Source organism: Lontra canadensis, unplaced genomic scaffold (genome assembly GCF_010015895.1).
Source record: "Lontra canadensis isolate GAN:19392208 unplaced genomic scaffold, GSC_riverotter_1.0 scaffold217, whole genome shotgun sequence".
Lineage (NCBI taxonomy): Eukaryota > Metazoa > Chordata > Mammalia > Carnivora > Mustelidae > Lontra > Lontra canadensis.
In genome coordinates, this window is record NW_022631211.1 from 150,323 (window position 1) to 156,408 (window position 6,086).

Sequence of the window (6,086 nt, forward strand, 5' to 3'; positions counted from 1 at the left end):
GTTTAGATACTTATTAACTCTAGATTTCAACTGAAAAACATAAGCCTAGGGGTGCCTGGGTGACTAAGTCAGTTAAGCATCTGCTCTTGATTTCAGCTCAGGGTCCTGAGGTTGAGCTCTCTCAGTGCAGAGTCTGCTTAAAGATTCTCTCTCTCCCTTTTCCCCTGCCCCTCCCTCTCACTCACACTCTTCCTCTCTCTCAAATAAATAAAATCTTTTTCAAAAAAAGAAAAACATAAGTTTAAAATGGCTCATTTCTTAAGTATTCATTTTTGAGAAATATATACCTTGCAGGAGTGGTCTTGGATACATTTAGATAGACTGAATGACAGTGATGAGAATGGGAACTGAGACTAGAATGATCACTTCTCTTTCCTGTTTTAAAGTCCTGAAGGTTGGGATGCCTGGGTGGCTCAGTATGCCTGGCTTCGGCCTATGTCATGATCTCAGGGTCCTGGAATTGAGCCCTGAATCGGGCTCTGTGCTCAGCAGGGAGCCTTCTCTCCCCCCGCCCCCACCTGCCTCTCTGCCTACTTATGATCTCTGTCTGTCAAATAAATAAAATCTTAAAAAGAAAAAAAGTCCAGAAGGTTAAATGAGGTAGTGCTTTATGTATAGGGCTTCACACATGGCCAGACACATAAAATTGCTCAATAAATTTAGATAAGAATTCATTATCTTGGGACACCTTGGTGGCTCAGTGGGTTAAGCCGCTGCCTTCGGCTCAGGTCATGATCTCAGGGTCCTGGGATCGAGTCCCACATCGGGCTCTTTGCTCAGCAGGGAGCCTGCTTCCCTCTCTCTCTCTCTCTCTGCCTGCCTCTCTGTCTACTTGTGATCTCTCTGTCAAATAAATAAATAAAATCTTAAAAAAAAAGAATTCATTATCTTTATAATTAAAGTAATAGTAAATGTTGTTTTTTAATGCCAAAGAATTATAGAGTTTGATAATTTCTACGTGAGTCCATGTTTCTCACCTCTGCCCTATAACTCAGATATTGCTATGGCTGGAGTGTACCCTCTGCTTGTCAAAATCCTAGTTATGTCTCCTGCACACAGCCTTACTTCCTTAGATATCTCTCATTATTTTATATTTTCTCTGTAGGCCACCTATTGAGTCAGGAGAACACTGAGCATCTGGAAAATAGGGCTCAAATCTTCATCTGCCTCTTTCTAATTGAAGGACAGCACATAACTCACATGACTTTTCAGATTTGAATTTCTCCTCTGTAAAAGAAGGCTTTTATTGTCTATGCTGCAGAACTGTTTTGAGACTTGAAAGAGACAATCATATATGTGATATAAAGTACGTATGCATATACTTTTTTTATATTTAATGAACTGCTTGCTTTTTCTGAAACTACATGGCATGTGGAACTACCTTTGTAGCACTCATCCCTTTGTCCTTGTGATGGGTACTATTTCATTTTTTCCAAAACAAATATTTGTGTGCCCACTGAATAGTATAATAACATTACATTGAAGATACACTGAATGGGCTTGCATAGAGCCTGACAAATAGCCTGACTTGCAGGAACATCGGTAAGATTGTACAAGTTTCTTCCTTCTTCCACTTCCTTATTCTCCAGCATGGAGCCCTTTGTAAAAATTTAGACATTCTACAAGAATCTCTTAGATGACTTCATCTATTTCCAAACTTTCCTTGTATCAACTGCACTCTTGCAGTTGTGCATCACTTCAGGAAGTTGTGCACAATTCATGCCCTGTTAATTTTTGCTGCACTGTTTCATATCTTCATTGTATAACTTATTGTACAATGTACAATGTACATTGTTAATGTACAGAGCACAATTCATGCTCTGTCAAAGTATTAAATACTTCCACAAGAGTGTCCCACAGGACCCTCTAAAATCTTACTCAAGTAGGAATAATTACAAAAGAATTATTCTCTTCTTCAACTTCATAAAAGTTTTGTATTTTCTCTATTTCCTCATTACTTTTGCATCTAGATTCTTCATCTCTATCTTCACTGTCTCTCCATCTATCTCTTCCTAGACTGCTTTGAGATGCCCAGATAATCTCCCTTACTATTCTCTCTCTCTAATCCTTGATTAAGAAGAAACTCCCATCATTGCTTCATGCAGATTTCATCCCCTCCTCCTTCTCCTTCTCATTCTTATTCTTCTTCACATATCTACATCTATCCTGCATCATCTACTTATTAATTTATTAAGAAAATATTGTAAACACACATTGATCTGCCACCCAACATGAAAATTGGACTTTAGTAATGATGTCTATCAGTTGCTACCCCCTTCCCTTCCCTTGAGTCTTTCCTCTTGAATATGCTCTCATTCTGAATCCTATACTCATTGTTCTCATACTTTTGTTTTAAATGCATTTTTATTACATCTGTGTCTATTGTCACAAAGTGTTTTTTTGGTTCTTTAGTTATTTACAACCGTATAAAAGGTTATCAATAATAATATTTTGGGATTTATGTATTTTCAGTTTCTATTATTATAGAAAGGTTAACCAACTTGTAGCAATACCCTATGGGCCCTCCATAAAGTAAAGGATTTCTCCACTTCCTGAAGTGATTGATCCCAATGAGAAGGACATTGTTTTGATACTACATAATGGGGTGCCAGGAGGACCATGCATATGGCCTTGTCTGGGATGTATTAGTATTTCCATGAATAGAAACAGAATAGAAACTACATCAACAACCCCCTCCACTCCCAAGAAAGGAAGCATTATTGAGGGCTCAGATCTCCCAGGAATGAAAGTTGGTGTCACTTCAGCAGGTGGGGACCAAGTGGCAGCAGTTTGGCAGGTCCTTTCAAAGACCTGAGCATCAGATACGTGATCATCCCTCTTCTGAACTCCCAGGTTCTGGTAGCACTACCATTTCCATTTAGATTCTTCAGTTCTGGTGGAAGTAACTTCTTCCCTTAGCATAATAACTTTGAGGTTACACCAGCATTCATTTTTCTTTCCTCTGGTCACTTTCAGAATACATCCATGCATCTAAATCTTTGTTTTAAATAATTTTTATTGGAAAAATAATGTATATGGTTTTTATTCATTTTTTAAAAATTCTACAAATGAGTGAAATCTTGTGGTTTTTGTCTTTCTTAATCTAACTTATTTCACTTAGCATAATACCCTTTAGGTCCAGCCATGATTTTGCAAATGGCATGATCTCATTCTTTTTTATGACTGTCTAATATTGTGTGTGTGTGTGTGTGTGTGTGTGTGTGTATTACATGCTCCATATCCATTTGTATATCAATAGGATGGGCAGAATGGATGAAGGTGAGTAGGAAATAGAAGCTCCCGGTTATGAGGGCACCTGGGTTGCTCAGTGGGTTGAGACTCTACCTTCGGCTCAGGTCACGATCTGAGAATCCTGGGATTGAGCCCTGCATCTGGATCTCTGCTCAGTGGGGAGCCTGCTTACCCCCTCCCCCACTCCCTGCCTGCCTCTTTGCCTACTTGTGATCTCTGTCAAATAAATAAATGAAATCTTCAAAAGAAGAAGAAGAAGAAGGAGAAGAAGAAGAAGCAGAAGCAGAAGCAGCTTCCAGTTATAAGTGAATAAGTCACAGGAATAAAATGTACAGCATGAATAATATAGTCAATGATATTGTACTAGCATTGTATGGCAACAGATGGTAGCACTCTTGTGGTGATCATAGCATTCTGTATAAACCTGTCAAGTCACTGTGTTGCACACTTGAAACTATGTAACTTTGTGTATCAACTCTACTCAAAAAATTAAAAATAATAAAAATAATGGGTATGATTTTTCTTTCTTAAGTGGACTGAAAGTAACTTTTTGAGGGGAACCCGGGTGGCAGTAGGTTAAGTGTCTGACTCTTGGTTTCAGTTCAGGTCATGGTCTCAGGGTTGTGAGATCATACACTCAGTACAGAGTCTGCCTGAGATTCTCTCTCTCCCTTTCTTCTGCCCCTCCCCAAACATCTGTCTCTCTCTCTCTCACACACACACACACACATAAATCAGTCTCTTTTTTAAAAAAGTAACTTTCTGAGATACCAGGTATGTGATGGATGGGAATTAATGTCAAAGCTGATTATGTCTGATTATTATCAGATTACATTTTTTTCTATTGCATTTCTTCATTCCACTTCCACACATAGTTATTGGTTGCACTTTAAAGACCAGCTTTGGGGGGAATAGAGTGATGTGTTAACACAGGTCTTGCTCTCAAAGTTTGCAAGCAAAGTAGGAATGATGAAATGTAGTAGTGCAAGAAAATTGACACTTGAATAGGGACTTACAGGTTTCAAAGCATGAAATATTGTGACCCTCGCACCCTAAGACAGACAAGGAAGACATTCTTGTTTTTATTATTTAGGTATGGAAGCAAAGAGCTAGTCAGTAGCATAGCTGGAACATGATCCCAATAATTCTTTGCTGTAAAAAGAATAATAACATGTACATATCAACAATCTCAATAGGAAGTCTCATGAAACTGTTACAAGATTTCCAAGAAGAGGAATTCAGTGGTTGGAAAACACAAATGTGGATCCTTGGAAGGGGAGGACATTGGGACTGGATTTTCAAATGCATCCTAATTGGTGACTAATTGACTCTCCGGTAAGACCTCACATTGGTTATAAGGAGAGTTTTTTGCTGAAGAGTTTCCCCAGGGCTGCCTTCATGTCTTGGTTTCTCAGACTATAAATGAAAGGATTTAACATTAGGGTCACTGCAATATACATCACATTTATCACTCCATCCTTTAGGCTGTAACTAGACAGAGGGCGGAAATACATCCCCATGACTGCCCCATAATACAGAGAGACAACTGTGAGGTGAGAACCACAGGTAGAGAAGGCTTTGAGCACACCCTTGGTGGATGGAACCTGTAAGACTGTGGAAAAGACATGAATATAGGAGATGATGATGTATAGTAATGGCACAGAGAAAACACCAACCCCTAGGTACATAATCTTCACATTAAAATGGATGTCAGAGCAAGATAGCTTGAGTAAAGAGGCAATGTCACGGTAGAAGTTGGCCGGCCACTTCCTTGTTGCCACAGAAAGACAGACCAGCTGTGAACAGAGTGTGGGGGAGGACATTGGCATTTCCAACCACCCAAGACCCAACAAGTAGGAGAAAACAAGTCCGTGGGCTCATAATTGTTGTGTAATAAAGTGGGCGGCTGATGGCCACAGCACGATCACATGCCACTGCAGCCAGGATATAGCTATCTGTGTTACCCAAGGCTAACATGAAACACATCTGTGTTACGCATCCCCTAAAGGAGATGGCTTTGCTGCCCAAGACATGGTTGGCTAGCATTTTAGGGATGGTTACAGAGGAGAAGAAGATGTCAACAAAGGAGAGATTGGCAAGGAAAAAGTACATGGCATTGTGAAGGTGAGTATCAGAGCAAATGGTCGAGATGATGAGCAGATTTCCAATCAGTGTGATGGGGTAACTGAACAGGAAGAGGACGAAGAAGAAGTCTTCCCATTGCTATTGACCACTGACTCCCAGGAGAATGAAACCAAGAGTAAAAGACTGGTTGTCTCCTCTCATGGATCCTTCAGCAGAAAGAGGAGAGGAATACAGAATTACTAATAAAGTTACTGTGTATAATGATCTTCCTAACCACCACATTTGGTTGCCATGGTTGTGGTGTATCTATCTGGACTTACTGAGTTCCTAGATAGCCAATATGTGACAGGGGTAAATCCGTGTGGTCAGTGGGCCTAATCAACAATTAGCCCTGGACACTCATGTCTACAAAGTGAGTAAGCTTGAGTCAGAGGTTCTCATCCACCCAAGCCTACATCATCATCCATACAACTAAGGTTTAATAATTTAACAGATAATTCATATTCTGTGGGTTAGGAATTGTGTTAGGCTTTGTGGAAATCACGAATATGTGAAAACACATTTTATGCATCCATTTAGTTATGTATGACATAGTCTCTGCTTTGAAAGACCTTACAACAAAATTGGGAAGCCAAAACTACACATAATTTTATTTATATATAAATATATAAAATTTTAATTATTAATGTATTAATATAATTAAAAATATAATTAAATTTCAATAATTTTATTACACATAAAAGAGAAAA

The 6,086-nt window shown here is 39.0% G+C and overlaps 1 pseudogene; it reads right to left on the minus strand.

The window, feature by feature from the left end:
* Positions 1-4,604: 4,604 nt before the first annotated feature.
* On the minus strand, positions 4,605-5,538 carry LOC116862004 (annotated as a pseudogene).
* Positions 5,539-6,086: the final 548 nt, after the last annotated feature.